The sequence below is a fragment of the Ipomoea nil genome, unplaced genomic scaffold, assembly GCF_001879475.1.
Source record: "Ipomoea nil cultivar Tokyo-kokei standard unplaced genomic scaffold, Asagao_1.1 scaffold3377, whole genome shotgun sequence".
In the NCBI taxonomy this organism is placed as follows: Eukaryota; Viridiplantae; Streptophyta; class Magnoliopsida; order Solanales; family Convolvulaceae; genus Ipomoea; species Ipomoea nil.
The window spans coordinates 1,408,943-1,428,693 of NW_017619805.1; the positions used below are offsets into that span (position 1 = coordinate 1,408,943).

The following is a 19,751-nucleotide window of genomic DNA, read 5'->3' on the forward strand; positions in this document are numbered from 1 at the left end:
GTCCAGGGTGCTGCAGTGATGGGCAGCACGGATACTAGGAGGGATACGGACCTGGCATATGCCACGGCAGTTATGGGAGGCCGATGGTTGAAGAAGAATTGGTTCGGGATGAACCAATTGTGTGCACCAGGAAAACAGGAAAACACTGGTGTTGGGCAGCGCTAATAATGGTTTGTGGTGCGAGAGGCAGGAGCACTGTGATGTTAGGCAGTGCTGATAACAGTGTGGGGTGTGAGTGACAGGTGCGCTGTGGTGTTTGTCATGTTTTTGGCTTCGTGGAAGCTTAGTTGGTGCAACAGGTTGAACGGTGGACTGATTTGGCACAACGTGGTTTGAAGATTGATCAAGTGGTTCGAGACATGGGTGTTGAGGTTATGACTCAAGATGTGAAGTCCTATGACTCATGTGATATATTTGTAACAAGCTGGGCATGATTGATATCTATGCTCCAGCTTGGGGGAGTGTTAGAAGTGAATAAAGTAGGGATTTAAGTTAGTTCTTTATTTAGTTATTTTGGGTTATCACTTATTTGTGTAACAAGTTGGAGCATAGAATCATGCCCAACTTGTTACACATATAAGTGATAACCCAAAATAACTAAATAAAGAACTAACTTAAATCCCTACTTTATTCACTTCTAACATTCCCCCAAGCTGGAGCATAGATATCAATCATGCCCAGCTTGTTACAAATATATCACATGAGTCATAGGACTTCACATCTTGAGTCATAACCTTCGAGATCAACACCCATGTCTCGAACCTACTTTCCTAGGCTGTTTTTTCTTCAAATATTAAAACCCTAATATTTTACTTGGCTCTACTGCCATTTGCTATTTTATTTGGCTCTACTGCGTCCTTTGCTATTCTTAATCGACGCCCTCCCCTTGCATTGTTCCTGCCGTGTGCCGCTGCCGCCATGACAGACACAGAGGTCGTCGACGCTGACAAGAGGGACGCTAGCAACAACGACGACGATGTCACGGTGGTACGTCGTCGTCGTATCTCTCTTGGTTATGTTCAGTTCCGTTCTTGGTGCCTTCGTCTTCATTCCAAGGAAGGGTCAGACATAGCGCAATCTCTTTTGAAGCCATCCATCCTAGGTTGCTTATGTTGCTGTGATGGTGTTCGTGTTGATCTTTACCCTTGGTGCCTTCATTCCCAAGTTGGGCATTTCTCTATTACATGCTCCAACTTGAGTGGGGGGGGGGGTGTTAAGGAAAGTAATCATAGAAATCACATGTTAAGGAAAAAAATCACAAGTGTTGAATATTAGGAAAGTTGTTTTACTTTCCTATTCTTATTAGTAGTTTCCTAGACTAATTTAGTATCTAGTTTAGTATATATAGAGGTCCATAGAAGTATAGAATATAGATTAAGAGAGACGATCGATTGTAATCTTTCACTATAATATATTCTCTTGTTCTTTGGTTCTCACATATTTTGCTTCCACTTAACTGGCGGGTGGTGATTATTCTCCACCCGCCAGACCTTTCTATCCCTTAGTTTTAACAGACCCCAACAAAGCATTACAAACTTGCAACACATGTCCTCATTTAGCATAGATAAAATATCAAACCACCAATCCACTCTATTACCTTGTGCAAAAGCAGTAGGCGGCAACTGGAACGTAGCCCATATGGAAACAGCATACTGGCAATCACGAAATAAATGGGTAGTGCTTTCTTCAAAAAAATAGTAACTAACTGACGTTATAAAATCACATAACTCTTGTGATTCTTGTGATGTCCTGCCCGAAACACATATATAACATTAGATTAAATTTGTTCACCTATGACATAGGTTGTGTTGAGATTAATAAGAACAAGAAAAATAACAATGGCAGAAAAGGTAAAGAAGAGAAGATTTACGTGGTTCGGCAATGTGCTTACATCCACGGGAGTGAAAGTATTCTTATATTCATAGTGATGACACGACCCCTTAGGGATACAACCAATATATTTATAGGCATCTAATCCCTGTACAATAGGTCTACCCGTTTCACTCCTACTCCTAGTATGAGACAAACTCATATTCCTAATCCATATATGAGACAAACTCAACAATCTCCATCTTGGCGAATATGTTCTTTAGGAGAAAAGATAACTCAACAAATCTCCACCTTGACAAATATGCTCTTTAGGAGAAAAGACTTATCTCACCATCTCCACCTTCACATATATGCCCTTTAGGAGAAAAGACTATCTCCACCTTGGCGAATATACTCTTTAGGAGAAAAAGATAACTCAACAAATCTCCACCTTGGCAAATATGTCCTTTAGGAGAAAAGACTTATCTCACCATCTCCACCTTCACAAATATGCCCTTTAGGAGAAAAAGACTTATCTCACATATACACATGGGTAGGAACAACCATGTTCATCCCAACTAGCCAGCCACATGCATACGCAACATGAAACGTTACCTAGCGCATGTACACGAACCGCTTCGTCCCAAGCCATTCGCCCTCAGCCGTCGACTTGTTATACCAGCCGCGACTCATGCTAACTGCACGTTCAGCTGACATCCTGCATCTGGCCCATACCAGGTCCATATCCCCTCCTGGTATCCACGCTGCCCCAACACAACAGCGCCCCTGCAAAGTCACACTAAACCCGTGTGCCTTGCCCAATGCTTCACTAACCAGTAATTGCCAATGGTTAACACGCACCACGCAGCATCAAACGTTTTTCCAGTGCATGTTCATGAACCGCTTCATCTCGAACAGTCCGCCCATACCAGCCGTGACTCATGCCAAGCCCGGCCCATACCAGCCGTGACTCATACCAAGTCCGGGTCATACCAGCCGTGACTCATGCCAAGCCCGACCCATACCAGCCGTGATTCATGATAAGCTCGACCTATACCAATACCAGTGCCATACTGGCCCATACCAGGTCCGCGACCCCTCCTGGTCTCCGCGCTGCCCAACACTACAGCGCCCCTCACCACCTTCTCATCTAGCATCAAGAAACACCCAACAAATCCAAACAATGTTTGATCTTGTCACTAGTTACCGCTAGAACATCACCTTCACTATAATAAGAGTCATCAACATGTACCACATTCGTAGCTTCCTGCTTCTTCGACTGCTTCCAATCAGCCTCTTCCATATTAGCTGGCTTTTCCGCCTTCAAGATTTTCAGAAGGCCCTGATATGCCAACGAATCCTTTACTCTAGACCGCCATAACCCAAAATTCCCTATACCATCAAACTTTGATACCTCGAATTTTGTACTTGATTTCGCCATCTCAACAATGCTCTGATACCAATTTGTTGAAATTAACAAGAACAAGAAACAATAACAATGACAGAAAGGGTAAAGATGACAAGATTTACGTGGTTCGGCAATGTGCCTACATCCACGGGAGTGAAAGTATTCTTATATTCATAGTGATGATGATAGTGGTAACACGACCCCTTAGGGATACAACCAATATATTTATAGACATCTAATCCCTGTACAATAGGTCTATCCGTTTCACTCCTACTCCTAGTATGAGACAAACTCATATTCCTAATCCATATATGAGAGGAACTCAACAGGTTTTTAGTACTACAAGGTCCCGCCAAGAGTAATGCTTGTATGACGTGTATGAGTAAATCAAAGATGAGCTCACCACAACCCACACACACCACACTATTGATATGTCATGTGCTCTTCTTCTTCTTCTTTAATTAAGAACAACGATGAGCCACGCATGTGTTGGTACATAGTACTCGCATCCTTCTCATGAGCAATTCTACATTACAATTCAAATATCTTCCTATTATATTTATCAGACAAAATTATTTTTATATTATTAATTAATTTTTTCACGCACATTGCGCAAACGGAATAATGTCCAATGACTATTTTTTAAATAAGTACTTCAAAGTATATCAATGCAAGATTTTATATATATGAGATGTTTATACATAGGTAATTGAATGTTGAATTTGTTTATTTAAATAAGTAATTCAAAATATATAAATATAATGCAAGATAATATATGAGATATTGATTATAATTGTCACTAAAATAGATGTTTCTAACTTTATAATAACGCTAGTCTAAATACTTAATCTAAAAATAATATTCTAAATAAATATTACTTTTGGTTTAAATTTTTCTAAGTTTTCTTTATTCTCTTTTGGGTAGGATTGTCATTGTCTTAATTTTCAGTACTTGTCCTCATTTTTTTTATTGGTAGTGTGAATATAATTAATTAATGAATTTGAAAGTAAGTAATCTTTGAATTGTAGAAAATAAAGATAATATAACTAATAAAATTATATATCATTTTTAATTTTTTTATAAGGAATATTTTTTTTTGAATAAAGACATTATAGACATCTAATTCTAAATTAATTAAATGCATATGTACTATTTTTTGTTGTAGCTACTAATTTATTTAATTTTATAAGTGTAATAAAGTGAGGTACTTACTTTTCATCCGCAACAATAAAATCATTGATTTTTTTTTTATATTTCTATTCGTTGTTGAGACAAATTGTTTTGAAAGTTTGTCAATGACAATTGCTACAATTGCTGTCAATAAATTATGATAATAAATAATTAGAAATATATGGTTACAATATATATTGTTATATGATATAGTAAAAATTAACTTACAAATTTCTTTAGAAATTTTCATGCATTGATAAAATTTTGAGAATGATGTGTAAACTTGTTCAATTGGAGCTAGTGAGATGTCAACATTGTCAATTCTTTAGAAAATGGTCATACCGTTTTAGAGTCCAACTGTAGTTGTATTTCTAACCAACAGCTTTGTAGTAAGGTCGCGCAGGTCTGACAATGATGTAAAAACAATTTTGTCCAATAAAAAAAATAATAGTACAATATTTGCAAAGTCATGTACAATTATATCATTATAAAAATATATACAAAAAATATTAATTAATACCATAATGACCTAAATCATTCCAATAATGCAAAAACATAATTGAAATATTGAGTTTTGTTCTAAATAATAATAATAATAATAATAATAATAATAATAATAATAATAATAATAATAATAAAGATTAATTAAACGAAAAAAAAAGCAAATAAAACTTAACCTAAATTTGTTTTTTTTTTTTTAAAAAAATGCAAGAAAATAATTTTCAAGGTTTCTGATTTAAAATTTTTTTTTTTAAATGCAAGAAAATGATTTTTAAGGTTTCTGATTTATAATCTTTTATGCTCAACTTTGAATGCTATGTATTTAGTCGGGCTAATTAGTTGACCAATTATGTTAAATTTTATATTTTATTTTTAATACATTTTAGCATATTCGTAGTATATGTTTAACAATTATGTCAATCCTGATTGGGATGAGGTTCGAACCTAGGACCTTTCTTATAGAAATTAATAAGTTAAGAATAATAAATACTTAACGGAATATTCCTTTACTAAAGTTTATACTAACGAAATGCAAGGTTGTTTAAGGGAAGAAAATAATATAATAAGGGGTAAATAAGAAAAATTATTTTAAAAAATACTAAAATCAAAATTATATGAACAATTCATTTCGACAAATAATTACACCAACATTTTTTTGTTCCTATTAAGGGCCTAACTTTATTGGCTCTTATTAGATTTGTAGATAAATTTATGTTCGTATATTGATAGGGAATATACTCCCGACTCGTTATCTATACATACCGCATACATGCTCGGTATTCGAACGGGGCGTCAAGATGAATTATTCCCGAGCATTTACCGACATGGAACATCCTGACCCAATCTACCATAAATTGCCGAGTACAGGCTGGATTGGCAGAAGTAGCTCCTCACCTTTGGGGTCTTCCCGATTATCTCAGAACGAAACCTCAACCTCTTTAGTCAAACCCGACGAAAGCAAAAGCGATGGCATCAAGAACCTTTGTACACATGGAGGAATTAGAGTGTGTGTATATGGTGCGCACGCGCGCACGTGCGTGCATGCGAATGTGCGCGCGCGCGCGCGTGCATGCGCGTGTGCGTGTGCGTGTCAGTGTGTGTGTATTTAATGCTACCATTAGTACCATAATTACATTTGATCATTTATCATAGGGAAAATGACACTTTTTCCCCTTGTGTTGTTTACTAATAGCACATTTTCTCCCTGTGTTGTTTATGTAACCACTTTATCACCCTCAATTGTTTTTGAAGTGGCTATTCCCCCCCCTCTCCGTTAAGTAAGTGTTAGGGCTTTTAAATATGAGGGTAAAAATGATATTTCACTTATTATTATTATTATTATTATTATTATTATTATTATTATCATTATTATTATCATTATTAATGGACGACCCCACCCAAGGCCCTAATATACTGCGCAGTACTCCACACAATGCACATTTATATTGCAAACCAAATTCATTACTAATACAAATAATAATAATAATAATAATAATAATAATAATAATAATAATAATAATAATAATAAGTCCCACCCAACGCCCTAATATAATGCAGTACTCCACGCCTAAAATGCACAGTTATATTGCAAACCAAATTCATTACTAATAATAATAATAATAATAATAATAATAATAATAACAATAATAATAATAATAATAATAATAAGTGAAATGCCATTTTTACCCTCATATTTAACATCCCTAACACTTATTTAACGGAGAGGGGAAAAATAGCCACTTCAAAAACAATTGAGGGGGATAAAGTGGTTACATAAACAACACAGGGGGAAAATGTGCTATTAGTAAACAACACAGGGGGAAAAAGTGTCATTTTCCCTTTATCATATCTAAAATTCTTACTGTAACAATGAGTTAATTTCATTTTTGGTCCTAGATTTCTAGGTAACATACTTTAGTCTTTTTTTTAAAAAAAAAAAAAAAAACATTCCTTGTTTTTCCTAGCTAGTATTATTGTGGCACCATTTTTTGGGCTCTATCAACAAACATTTTTAAATATCGTTAAATATGTAATATTTCAGTCTATTCGATTCTAAGTATTAATTTCTTTTTGGTCTTAGATTTATATGTGCCATTCCACTACTGCGGAGACTCGGGTTATGGAGGCTCTGTTGCGGAGGTGCAGATTTCAATTAAAGAAGACAGGGTCTCTAGTCGTGAATTAGGAATTTTTTCAAAAAATAATAACAAAAATATAGGGCCAACCCACTTTGTATAAAAAGATCAAAATGTCCCCGTATTTAACGTTATTTAAACAAGTTTGTTGATAGATGATGAAAATGGTCATGTAACAATAATACTATGACCAACAGGATATGTTCAGGAATAAAAAAAAAAAGACTAAAATAGTTTTAGACTTATAAATCTATGACAAAAAAAGGAATTAACTCTTTAACAATAAACTAATCATGCCATAATTATTACTCAAATTATTAGCTATATATAGACTATTCTTATAAAAAATGATTCCATAAAACTATGATATTTTGTGACACCCCGAAATCCGAATTCGATTAAGGGATTAATTAAGTAATTAATCCTATTTCAATTTGTAATTTAATTCTTTAAATTCCTGAAATTTAATAGTCGGGGACTAGTTATTAACTAGTCAACCCCAAAGTCAAAGTTGTACCTTGAGCTTTGTAAGGAGTTCCCTTGTTCCTTACACCTTTCCATGTTAGTAAGGGTATTCTTGACCTTTCACCTTGTGTTAGTATTGTAACCTAACCTAGTAAGAACATCCTCATTTCTATCCTTACACTTTCCAAAATCCTAGTTCAATCTTCTCTCTAAAAAGGTGGGTAGCTTTTCTTCCAAGCCAAGTTGAAGCTTTGCCAAGACTTCATGAGTTGTCTCCAAGATTCTACCTTTCATACATTTGGGCATATAGGAGGGTAAGATCCATGTTCATCTTGTGTTTTTAGTGTTCTCTTAGGTGTCTTTTCTTAAAGATAGAATCTTTATGATCTTTTGGTATGTTCTTGAAGTGGGTTTTGAAGGTGAGCTTTGATAGGAGCTTGGTGTGGTGTTAAGTGAAGGTTTTTGGTCTACAAGAGGTAACCCATGCTCTACAAAATCTATTTTGCTTACCTATATGAATATTTCTTGGATTCTACATGTGTTTTGCTATGAAATATGAGTGTTTATGCATTGTCTTGTGAAAATGCATATCTAGAGCTTGTGTTTAGGGTTCTTGTATGCCATTGCTTGGCTACTCCTTTGATTCAAGTCATTTTGTTGTATTTGGTGAGATTTGGCATGTTTTGGACTTGAATTTGAGTTTGGAGATGAAAATCCGCGAAGGGCTTTATTGTGGTACAGGAGTGTACCCGCGGGCGGAACGGCGGGTAAGAGGTCCACCCGTCGCCCACCCGCGGGGTACAGGCTGTTTGTGGACATGTACCCGCGAGCAGAACCACGGGTAGGGGCCTACCTGTAGGTCCACCCGCGGGGTACAATGTGTGATTGTTGGGGGATTTGTCCCCCGTGATTCTTTTGACTTGGTATTTGGTCTTTTGACTTCCCGTTGTCCTCTTGTGGAACTATTTGAGTGTCTTCTTGATGTGTCGTATGTCTAGAACTATATGGTAGGAATCCATGTAGGTTTTGGTGTCTTGGATCGTGCTAAGTGTTCAACATTGTGTTTCGTTGAACCGTGATGAGTCTTGTGTGTTCTTCGGAACTACGTTTGGTTTACCCGTTTGATAAGCATTCTAGTTCGGTGTTTAAATACTAGCGTGTGTGTTGTTTGTACCTTCTTATTGGTTGATGATAACTTGTGTTATTCATCGTTGTTGTTGTTGGGCTGTGACCCATTCCTTGATTGAGTATGGTTTCATATCTTCGTTGTGATCCGTTGATTGATTCCTGTTGAGGTGTGATGTGTGTGTGGCTTTACCTGGATTGCACGATTAGTGGTATGTGACACTAGTCACCAAGGTATTGCAGTGGTCCTCGTGGTGGCCATGACGTGATTATGGAGCTGTGGCCTTTGTTTAAGGTTCACGTATTTCTTGGGAGGCATGTGTTGCCGTGTGTGTGATCGGTACCCTCGTGTACTATGAAATCGGTGGTTCTGTTAGAGGGACTGTTGGAGGGGGAACGACGGGTCCCAGAGGAATAAGGTTGGACTTGGTGTACAGGGGTCCTGGAGGTAAAGGTTGGAACTAGTTATAAGGTTGGGGGTAGCCATAAGGTTGGAACTGGGCATAAGGAAGGCATATCAACTCGTGATGGGTGATGTCACGAGGGCTTGTGTAGCCGTTGTTGTGAGTTATCTTCTTGTGACGTGTGTAGTCACAAAGGCATGTGTTACCTTGGCATGTGTTGCCGTTTGTTGTGTCTTTATTCCTTTGAGTTATGCATGTCGAGTATTAATCTATTGTGTGATGATAGATTATACCTTGAGACTTCTTGTGAGTCGTTGTTGTTCTTTGTAGTCTTGGGATGTGTTCCCGTGTTCTTGTTGAGAGTGTTGAGTCTTGTGTTGACTATTACTCTTGGTTTTGGACTTATATATATGTATTCCGTTTCGAAAATGGCTTTACAAACTTATATCTTATCTATGTATGATATTTCACATGTATTGGTGGGTTACCAGCATTATTCGCTGACCGGGCGTCGTCCCATGTTTTATATGCTTCTTTCAGGTGATGCTTAGACGAGTGCGCAGTCTAGTGCCAGCTAGTATAGCTCCCCTTTTATGTTTTGTGGCCTGCGAGCCAACCTAGACTTAGTACTCTGTGGATGGTTGTAGTTTTTAAACAATGCAGATTTAGCCTGTGCGTTCACCCTTGGGTGAGCGTGGCATAGCACCCCGTTTCCTTGTTTTATATATATCTTCTCTTCAGTCTTCCGTTGTGTTGGTGTTTTGGTTTAAGTTATCTGCATGTTTTAAGGCTTAAAATAGCATGGTTTTAGGGGGTGTTATAGTTGGTATTAGAGCCTAGGATGTTAGAGTCTAGACTTCTATGTGGTTAAGTTTGGTTTGAGACCTTAAAGTGACCTTAAGAATCTAAGTGTTAGGCTTAGGACTCTAGGTTGCGCGGTGAGCTGAGTGTTGCTTTCAGTTATTTGCTTGCTTGTTATCTCTTTGGTAACCATGTTGTTGTTGTAGAAGTTTGCGATGCCTCCTCGTCCCCGAGCGCGCACCCCGGAGACCCCGACGAATGAGCAGCTTGCTCAGAACCTCCAGCAGTTGACCCAGACGATGCAGACGCTTAGCGAGGCTTTGCTGAACAACAACCACCTCGTGCCACCTCCTCAACCTGCTGGGCACCGGGATATGGGCCGTTTGGTGTCAGGTCATAGGCCGCCAACCTTTGCGGGTGAAGAAGACCCGGTGGTTTTGGAGGAATGGATGAGAGTGTTCGACAAGATCTTCGCGGTTGTGGGTTGTCCCGAGGAGAGAAGGGTAGAACTGGCAACGTTCTACTTCTGCCAAGAAGTTGATCTGTGGAGGGTTCATGAGGGTCCGACCTTCCTTGAAGAGCCTGAGTTCGGTTGGTCTGCGCTTAAGGATAGGATGCGCGAGAGGTTTTACCCGGCACACGTGCGAGCCGCCATGTTCGATGAGTTCCTCCACCTGCAGCAAGGATCCCTGTCTGTGGTCGAGTATGTAACACCCCCCCAAAACATGCTATATAAAAAGCCTTAACACATGCAGATAACACAACTAAACACTAGCACAGCGGAAGATTAAAAGATAACTGGATAAACGTAAATCTCAGTCATGGGGTGTTACGCGACGTTTACCGACAACGATAAACGCTACGGCAAAATCTGCATGGTTCACAACTATCCCAAGACTCACATGTCTATAACTAAATTGGCTCACAGGCCGTAAGACAAACGAAAGGAGCTATACTATCGGCACTAGACATCGCGCTCGTCTAGACATCACCTGAAAGAACACAACAAAAACCTGGGACGACGCCCGGTCAACGAATAATGCTGGTAACCCACCAATACCTGTTAAGTATCATACATAGATAGGATATATATACAAAATCATTTCGAAACGGAATACATATATATAAGTGTAAAACCAAGAGTAAAAACCAACTCAAGACTCATCACTCTTCAAAGATAACATGGGAACACATCCCAAGACCACGAAGGACAACAACAACTCAAGGATAAAGACACGACAAATGGCAACACATGCCTTTGTGACTACACACGTCACAAGAAGAGAACACACAACCACGGCTACACAAGCCCTCGTGACAGCACACATCACGAGTTGATATGCCTTATGCCCTGTTCCAACCTTATGGCTACCCCCAACCTTATATCTAGTTCCAACCTTTACCTCTAGGACCCCTGTACACCAAGTCTAACCTTATTCACCCGGGAACCGTCGTTCCCCCTCCAACAGTCTTCCAACAAAACCACCGATTTCATAGTACATGAGGTACCGTACACACACATGGCAACACATGCCAAGGATAACACATGTTATCCCAGTAATAAACACGTGAACCTTACACAAAGGCCACAGCTCCATAATCACGTCACGGCCACCACAAGGACCGCTGCAATACCTTGGTGACTAGTGTCCCATACCACTAATCGTACAATCCAGGTAAAGCCACACATGCATCACACCTCAACAAGAATCAATCAACGGATCACAACGAAGGTATGAAACATACTCAATCAAGGAATGGGTCACAGCCCAACAACAACAACGATGGATAACACAAATTATCATCACCCAAACGGAAGGTACAAACAACACACACGCTAGCATTTAGACACCAAACTAGCATGCTTATCAAACGGGTAAACCAAAGGTAGTTCCGAGGAACACACAAGACTCACCACGGTTCAACGAAACACAATGTTGAACACTTAGCACGATTCAAGACACCAAAGTCCTACATGGATACCTACCATATAGTTCCAGACATACGAAACATCAAGAAGACACTCAAATAGTTCCACAAAAGAACATCAGGAAGTCAAAAGACCAAATACCAAGTCAAAATAATCACGGGGAACAAATCCCCCAAACAACTCCACTTGTGTACCCGCGGGTGGACCCACGGGTAGTGCCCCATCCGTGGTTCCGCCCGCGGGAACACATTCCCACAAGGCCCGTACCCGCGGGTGGGGCGACGAGTGGTGCCCCGCCCGCCGTTTCGCCCGCGGGTACATGTCCTGTACCACAAAACACACTTCGCGGATTTTTCATCTCCAACTCAAATTCAAGTCCAAAACATGCCAAATCTCACCCAATACTACAAAATGACTTGAATCAAAGGAATAGCCAAGCAATGACATACAAGAAGCCTAAACACGAGCTCTAGATATGCATTTTCACAAGACAATGCATAAACACTCACATTTCATAGCAAAACACATGAAGAATCCAAGAAATCACATATAGGTAAGCAAAATAGATTTTGTAGAGCATGGGTTACCTCTTGTAGACTAAATACTTCACTTTACACCTCAACAAGCTCCTCACAAGGCTCACTTTCCAATCCCACTTCAAGAACAAACCTAAAGATCATAAAGATCCTACCTTTAAGAAAAGACAACTAAGATGGAACCAAAAACACAAGATGGACTTAGATCTTACCCTCCTAGATGCCCAAATAGGTGAAAGGTTGAATCTTGGAAGCAACTCTTGAAGTCTTGGCAAGGTCTCAACTTGGCTTGGAGGAAAAGCTACTCACCTTTTTAGAGAGAAGGTAGAACTAAACTTTTAGAAAGTGTAAGGGATATAATGAAGATGTCTACTAGGTTAGGTTACAATACTAACACTATGTGTAAAGTCAAGAATGCCCTTACTAACATTAGGAAATGTAAGGAACAAGGGAACTCCTTTCAAAGCTCAAGGTACAAGTTTGACTTTGGGATTGACTAGTCAAATACTAGTCCTCAAGTATTAAATTTCAGGATTTTAGGAATTAATTCCTTAATTGAAATAGGATTAATTACTCAATTAATTCAATAATTGAATTTGGATTTTGGGGTGTCACATCCTCTCCCCCTTCAAAGAAGCTTCGTCCCCGAAGCTTGGGTACGACGAATTAGAAACAAACGGTGATAAGAAACAACATTGTGACAAGAGGTTCAAGAACGAATTCTTTTGATCAAAACTCAAAAGATTTTACAAGAATTCCAAACAAGAAAGAAAGCATAACAATCAAGAATTGGCAAGGGTTAAACAAACGGTTGGATTGAGCATCACGAACTCTACCTTAACACAACACCAACTTCTAGTCAAACACTAAGAACAAGACAACCAACACAAAACACTCACTACTACTAGTAGGCTAACTAAACCACAAAGCATTAAGCAAAGACAAGCACGCAAGCAACACAAACAACCAACAACGGCTACAACGGCTAAGGAGACACAACTACTAAGGACAAGGCGAACAAGGTAGCCACGGCTTCTACAAGGACTCGCTCTCCGACTCCTCGGACTCTTCCTCGTCTTCTCCTCTATGACTCGAGCTGGCTTCGATCTGGTCTAGCCTGTGGTTCATGACGACGAACTGCGTCTTCATGTAGGCAAAGCCCTCCTCGATTATGCAGTTCTGCTGACGAAGCAAAGAAACAACACGCTCTTCGTGCGACATGGAGTCATGCTCCCTCTTGGTGCGAGCTTCTCTTCTCCGTCGGTTCTCTTCGCTCTCCGAGTCACTTTCTTCAGCTGCAACAGATTCTGGTGCTCCCACCTCATCCTCACGCTCGACTTCATCTTTGGCTTCCTCATCACCTCCCAAGCTTTGAACAGCGAGGCTCAACTTCCCGGCATGGATTCCAAGCTCAGCTGCCAACTCGGCCCGTTCTTCAGGTGCCTTCCTTGCAACTTCCTCAAGCGTGATGTACTCACCATCATCCATCTGAAACAGATTGCAACTCCGAAGATTGGTGGCATCCAACACTAACTTTCCCACAGCCTTCGGAAGGCAACCATCCACACTGACACCCTTCCTAACCAAGATCCAACTCAACACCATCACGTATGGTAAGCTCTTCCGATTGTGGTCCCGGCAAAACACCATGTGTTGCAACATCAAAGCAGGCAAGTTGAACTTAACCATATTCTTGAGACAGAAAGCAAAAGTGCACTCCAACTTACCCAACAACTTTCTCTTGTTGTTGTTAGGCAACAAACAGTCCGACACCAACATGACCAAAATCCTTTGCTCCGCAGACAACCACTTCTTCTTCGGCCTTGATGCTTGAGTGAACCCACTCGTACGGCCTAACAAGTAGCTCAAGTAGTCCCGGTACCCCATGGTATCCGTACTAATCCAAGAATGACCATTATACTGAGCTATTCCGGAAGCAGTCAAACTCAAAAGCTGAGCCAGCCTCTTTTCAGATAACACAACCTTAACACCTCTCACTTTAGAAGTGATCTCAAGCTTATCACCTTCCTTTGTCACAACCATGTGACGATAAAACTCTTTAACCAAACTCGGGTAAGTCTCGGACCTTATGGCGAGAAACCCATCCAACAAGCCCTGAAATCTAAGCATATCCAACAAGGAATTGGGAAAAGATTCCGGGTCAAAAGATTTACCTTCAAGAATAAGGTAGTGGGCATCCACCCATTCCGCTTTTCTAGCCAAACTTGATCTTCTAGGCATGGTAAGAGATGACCCAAAGCTCAACAACAAGGTGCCCACAACTTCCTCTTCTTCTCAACACTCTCGCTGCCTCCCTTCTCTCTCTCGCGCTCTCTCGACGATGCGACACGCAGCAGGCGGTACGGTGGAGCTCCGGTGGTGCGCCGACGGTGTGGCGGTGGCTCGGCGACGGGCAGGTGGTGGTGGCGGATTGCAAGTGAAGCTACGGGTAGTGGGTGGGGTTTCGGTGGTCTCACGGGTAGAGAAAAGAAGAAGAAGAGAAGTTGGAATTTTAGGGATTTGGGAGAAATTGGGGAAAAAGATGATTTAATTTGGGGATTTTGGGTAAAGTGGAAATTTATGGTTTAGATAGAATTAGAATTGGGTAAGTTCCAAGAAAAACAATTAGCTCAAGTGGTTTAGAGGTTGGGTTGACAAAGAATAGCCCGAGTTTGAAACTTAAAGGTTACAATTAAACATTAGGCTTGATTTTTAATTCTACACAAGAAAGGATTTTTGGTATGGATTGGCTATCTCCAATTTCAAAGAATACTTGGAAAATTTAGAGGGTTCACAAAGGGAAGGTTGCAAGAATGAACAAATACAAGGGTTGTAGGATTAATCCAAGCACAACTCATTCCAAAGATGGATAGCTAACGTCACAACAAAACTTATATGGCAAACTAAGGAAGTCACTTAGCAAGAAGAGATTACACTAAGCTCCAAAAGAATAACTACTCAAGAAAAGCATGCCAAGGATTGCCAAGTAACTCAAAGAGACAACTATGAAACACAAGATAACACTCAAGACAACAAAGAACACGATGCTCGCGGAAAACAAGGATAGGCTAGGAAAAAAGGTTACCTGCCAACTCTTCCTCCAACAAGCCCCCCGACTCAGCCTGTGAACGCGCCATCACGAAGACCCTTCCAGGTGGCCTAGGTCCAACTGCTCCACGACCCGAACCAACTCTCGATGCTCCTCCGGTTCCCGGGGGTGGCGGCAACGCTCTCTGACCGGCTAGCTGAGGACACTCCGCGACTTTGTGACCTCGATCTCCACATCGAAAACACCTAAGCACGTAGCCGTTGCAACCTTGACCCACATGCATCTTCCCACAACACTGACAAGGAGATGACTTGGCTTGGTTCCCGTGCTGCGTCCTGTTAGGTCCTTGAGATGAAGATGACACATTCTTGGCCTGGAAACTCGGTCTTGGCTTCTTAAAGGTAGAAGAACCTCCGCCTTCAGTCCTCTTCCTAGCTTGCTCGTACGATCCTCACTGAAGCTGTTGCACGCGATACAGATCAGCGGCACACACGTAAGCGTCCTTAAGAGAACTTGGCCTACTCACAGTCAAAGCTTTTCGCGCCTCATAGTTCAAACCGGCCACAAATTTCTTGACTTTAGCAAGTTCTGTAGGCACAAGCATCCTCGCAAAACGTGCTAACTCCAAGAACCTCTTGTGGTATTCAACCACAGATATGGATCCTTGCTGCAGGTGGAGAAACTCTTCATACAAGGCGGCGCACACATGTGCTGGGTAGAACCTCTTGCGCATTCTGTCCTTGAGCGCGGTCCAGTCGAACTCGGGTTCTTCAAGAAAAGCCGAACCTTCATGGACCCACCACAAATCCGCTTCATGGAAAAAGTAAAACGTTGCCAACTCCACTCTCCTCTCTTCGGGGCAACCCACATCGGTAAAGATCTTGTCAAACACCCGTAGCCACTCTTCCAAGACTACCGGGTCTTCCTCGCCAGCGAAGGTTGGCGGCCGATGTCCCGACACAAAACGTCCTATATCATGGTGCCCAGCAGGGGGAGGAGGCGGCACAGCGTGATTGTTGTTCAACAAAGCTTCACTGAGCGTCTGCATTGTCTGGGGCGACGGGTGGTGCCCCGTCCGCCGTTCCACCCGCGGGTACATGTCCTGTACCACAAAACACACTTTGCGGATTTTTCATCTCCAACTCAAATTCAAGTCCAAAACATGCCAAATCTCACCCAATACAACAAAATGACTTGAATCAAAGGAATAGCCAAGCAATGGCATACAAGAACCCTAAACACAAGCTCTAGATATGCATTTTCACAAGACAATGCATAAACACTCACATTTCATAGCAAAACACATGTAGAATCCAAGAAATCACATATAGGTAAGAAAAATAGATTTTGTAGAGCATGGGTTACCTCTTGTAAACTAAAGACTTCACTTTACACCTCAACAAGCTCCTCACAAGGCTCACTTTCCAAACCCACTTCAAGAACAAACCAAAAGATCATAAAGATCCTACCTTTAATAAAAGACAACTAAGATGGAACCAAAAACACAAGATGGACTTAGATCTTACCCTCCTAGATGCCCAAATAGGTGAAAGGTTGAATCTTGGAAGCAACTCTTGAAGTCTTGGCAAGGTCTCAACTTGGCTTGAAGGAAAAGCTACTCACCTTTTTAGAGAGAATGTAGAGCTAAACTTTTAGAAAGTGTAAGGGATAGAATGAAGATGTCTACTAGGTTAGGTTACAACACTAACACTATGTGTAAAGTCAAGAATTCCCTTACTAACATTAGGAAATGTATGGAACAAGGGAACTCCTTTCAAAGCTCAAGGTACAAGTTTGACTTTGGGATTGACTAGTCAAATACTAGTCCTCAAGTATTAAATTTCAGGATTTTAGGAATTAATTCCTTAATTGAAATAGGATTAATTACTCAATTAATCCAATAATTGAATTTGGATTTTGGGGTGTCACAGAGTACCACAAGAAGTTTTTGGAGTTGGCGCGTTTTGCTCGGATGCTCGTGCCTACGGAGCTCGCTAAGGTCGAGAGATTCGTTGCCGGCTTGAATTATGAGGCACGAAAAGCTTTGACAGTGAGTAGGCCAAGTTCTCTTAAGGATGCGTATCTGAGTGCCGCGGATCTGTACCGCGTTCAGCAGCTTCAGCGGGGATCTTATGAGCAAGCGAGGTAAAGGACTGAGAGCGGAGGTTCTTCCACCTTCAAGAAATCACGGCCGAGTTTTCAAGCCAAGAGTGGGCCATCTTCGACTCAAGCACCCAACCGGATGGAGCAAGGGAATCAAGCCAGGACATCTCCTTGTCATAGATGTGGGAAGGTGCATGCCGGTCAGAGTTGCAATGGTTTCACGTTGCGTTGCTTCCGTTGTGGAGATAGGGGCCACAAGGTTGCTAAGTGCCCTCATCCGGCCAATCAAAGAGCGCTGCCGCCACCCCCTGGAGTCGGAGGAGCATCCGGAAGTAGCTTGAGTCGCGGAGCAGCTGGGGCCAGGCCAGCAGGGAGAGTTTTTGTGATGGGGCGTTTGCAAGCGGAGACCGAGGGTTTAGTGGAGGAGGAGCTAGCAGGTAATCCTTTCCTAGCCTACCCTTATTCCTTGTGCGCATCTTGTTCCTTGTTACCTTGAGTGTTGTCCTGTGTCCTTTGTTTCATACTTGAGTTACTTGGCTATCCTTGTCATATATCGTTGATAATGATTCTTTGGAGTTGAGTGTAAGCCCTTCTTGATAGATTATTTCTCTAATTTTGTGGGTAAGCTTCGTTGTGAAAATAGTTATTTATCTCCTAAATGAATCATGCTTGGAATGATTCTACAATCCTTGCACTTGGAAATTCTTGCAACCTTTCCTTTGAGAACCCTCTAAATTTTCCAAGTATTCTTTGGATGTTAGAATAGAAAACCCATACAAAAATCCTATCTTGAGTAGCCTAAAATCTAAGCAAAACATTTAATTACAACTCTTGAGTTTCAAACCCGGGCCTAATCTTTGCCAACCCAACCTCTAAACCACTTGAACCAATTATCTTTCTTAAAACTTACCCAATTTTAATTCCATTTAAACCATAAATTTCCATTTTACCCAAATTCCCAAATTAAATCATCTTTCCCCAATTTCCCCCCCCAAAATCCCTAAATTCCCAAAGTCTTCTTCTTCTCTTTTCTCTACCCGTAAACCACCGAAACCCTCCCCACCCGTCGCCACTGCCTGCAGCCCGCCACCCCACCACCGACACAGCAGCCGCCGCACACGCAGCAGCCAGCCGCCACCGTCCGCCGTCTCGCCGCTGAACCGAGCGAGCTTCGTCGCCGAGATAGGAGAGCGCGAGAGAGGGGGAGCCACGGGGAGTGAGTGGAGAAGAAAGGAAAGATGTGGGCTTCGTTTGTTGAGCTTTGGGTCATCTCCTATCATGCCTAGAAGGTCAAGCTTGGCTAGAAAAGCGGAATGGGCGGATACCCATTACCTTGTTCTTGAAGGGAAAACCTTTGACCCGGAATCTTTTTCTAATTCCTTGTTGGATATGCTTAGATTCCAAGGTTTGTTGGATGGGTTTCTTGCCATAAGGGCCGAGACTTACCCGAGTTTGGTTAAGGAATTTTATCGTCACATGGTTGTGACAAAGGATGGTGATAAGCTGGAGATCACTTCTAAAGTGAGAGGTGTGAAGATAGTTCTGTTTGAAAAGAGGCTGGCTCAGCTTTTGAGTTTATCTGCTTCAAGAGTTGCTCAGTATAGCGGTAACTCATGGATTAGTACGGATACCATGGGGTACCGGGACTATTTGAGTTATTTGTTGGGTCGCACGAGTGGCTTCACTCAAGCTTGAAGGCCGGAGAAAAAGTGGTTGTCTGCGGAGCAGAGGATCTTGGTTATGTTGGTCTCGGATTGTTTGTTACGCAATAACAACAAGAGTAAGTTGTTGGGAAAGCTGGAATGCACCTTTGCCTTTTGCCTCAAGAATGTGGTTAAGTTCAACCTGCCAGCTTTGATGTTGCAACATATGGTTTTCTACTGTGATCACAACTGGAAAAGCCTACCGTATGGGATGGTGTTGAGCTGGATTCTGGTTAGGAAGGGTGTGAGTGTTGATGGCTGTCTATCGAAGGCTGTGGGAAAATTGGTGCTGGATACCACCAATCTTCGTAGTTGCAATCTGTTTCAATTGGATGATTGTGATTACATCACTCTTGAAGAAGTTGCAAGAAAAGCCCCTGAGGAAAGAGCTGAGTTGGCAACAGAGCTTGGGATCCATGCCGGGAAATTGAGCCTCGCAGTCCAGAGTTTGGGCAGTGATGAAGAAGATGAGGGTGAAGCAGGCCGAGAGGAGGAAGTGGGAGCGCCAGAAACTGCCGAAGCCGAAGAAAGTGACTCTGAAAGTGAAGAGAATCAAGAAGAAGGGAAGCCCGCACCAAAAGGGAGCATGATGCCATGTCACATGAGGAGCGC

At 41.4% G+C, this 19,751-nt stretch overlaps 1 long non-coding RNA gene across 1 annotated transcript; it reads left to right on the forward strand.

Moving 5' to 3' along the window:
• The first annotated feature begins 645 nt into the window (after window positions 1–645).
• Window positions 646–17,761, forward strand: LOC109170917. The gene is made up of 3 exons (XR_002052501.1): window positions 646–726; window positions 7,556–7,557; window positions 17,751–17,761. It is a non-coding gene; the product is annotated as an uncharacterized LOC109170917 (long non-coding RNA).
• Window positions 17,762–19,751: the final 1,990 nt, after the last annotated feature.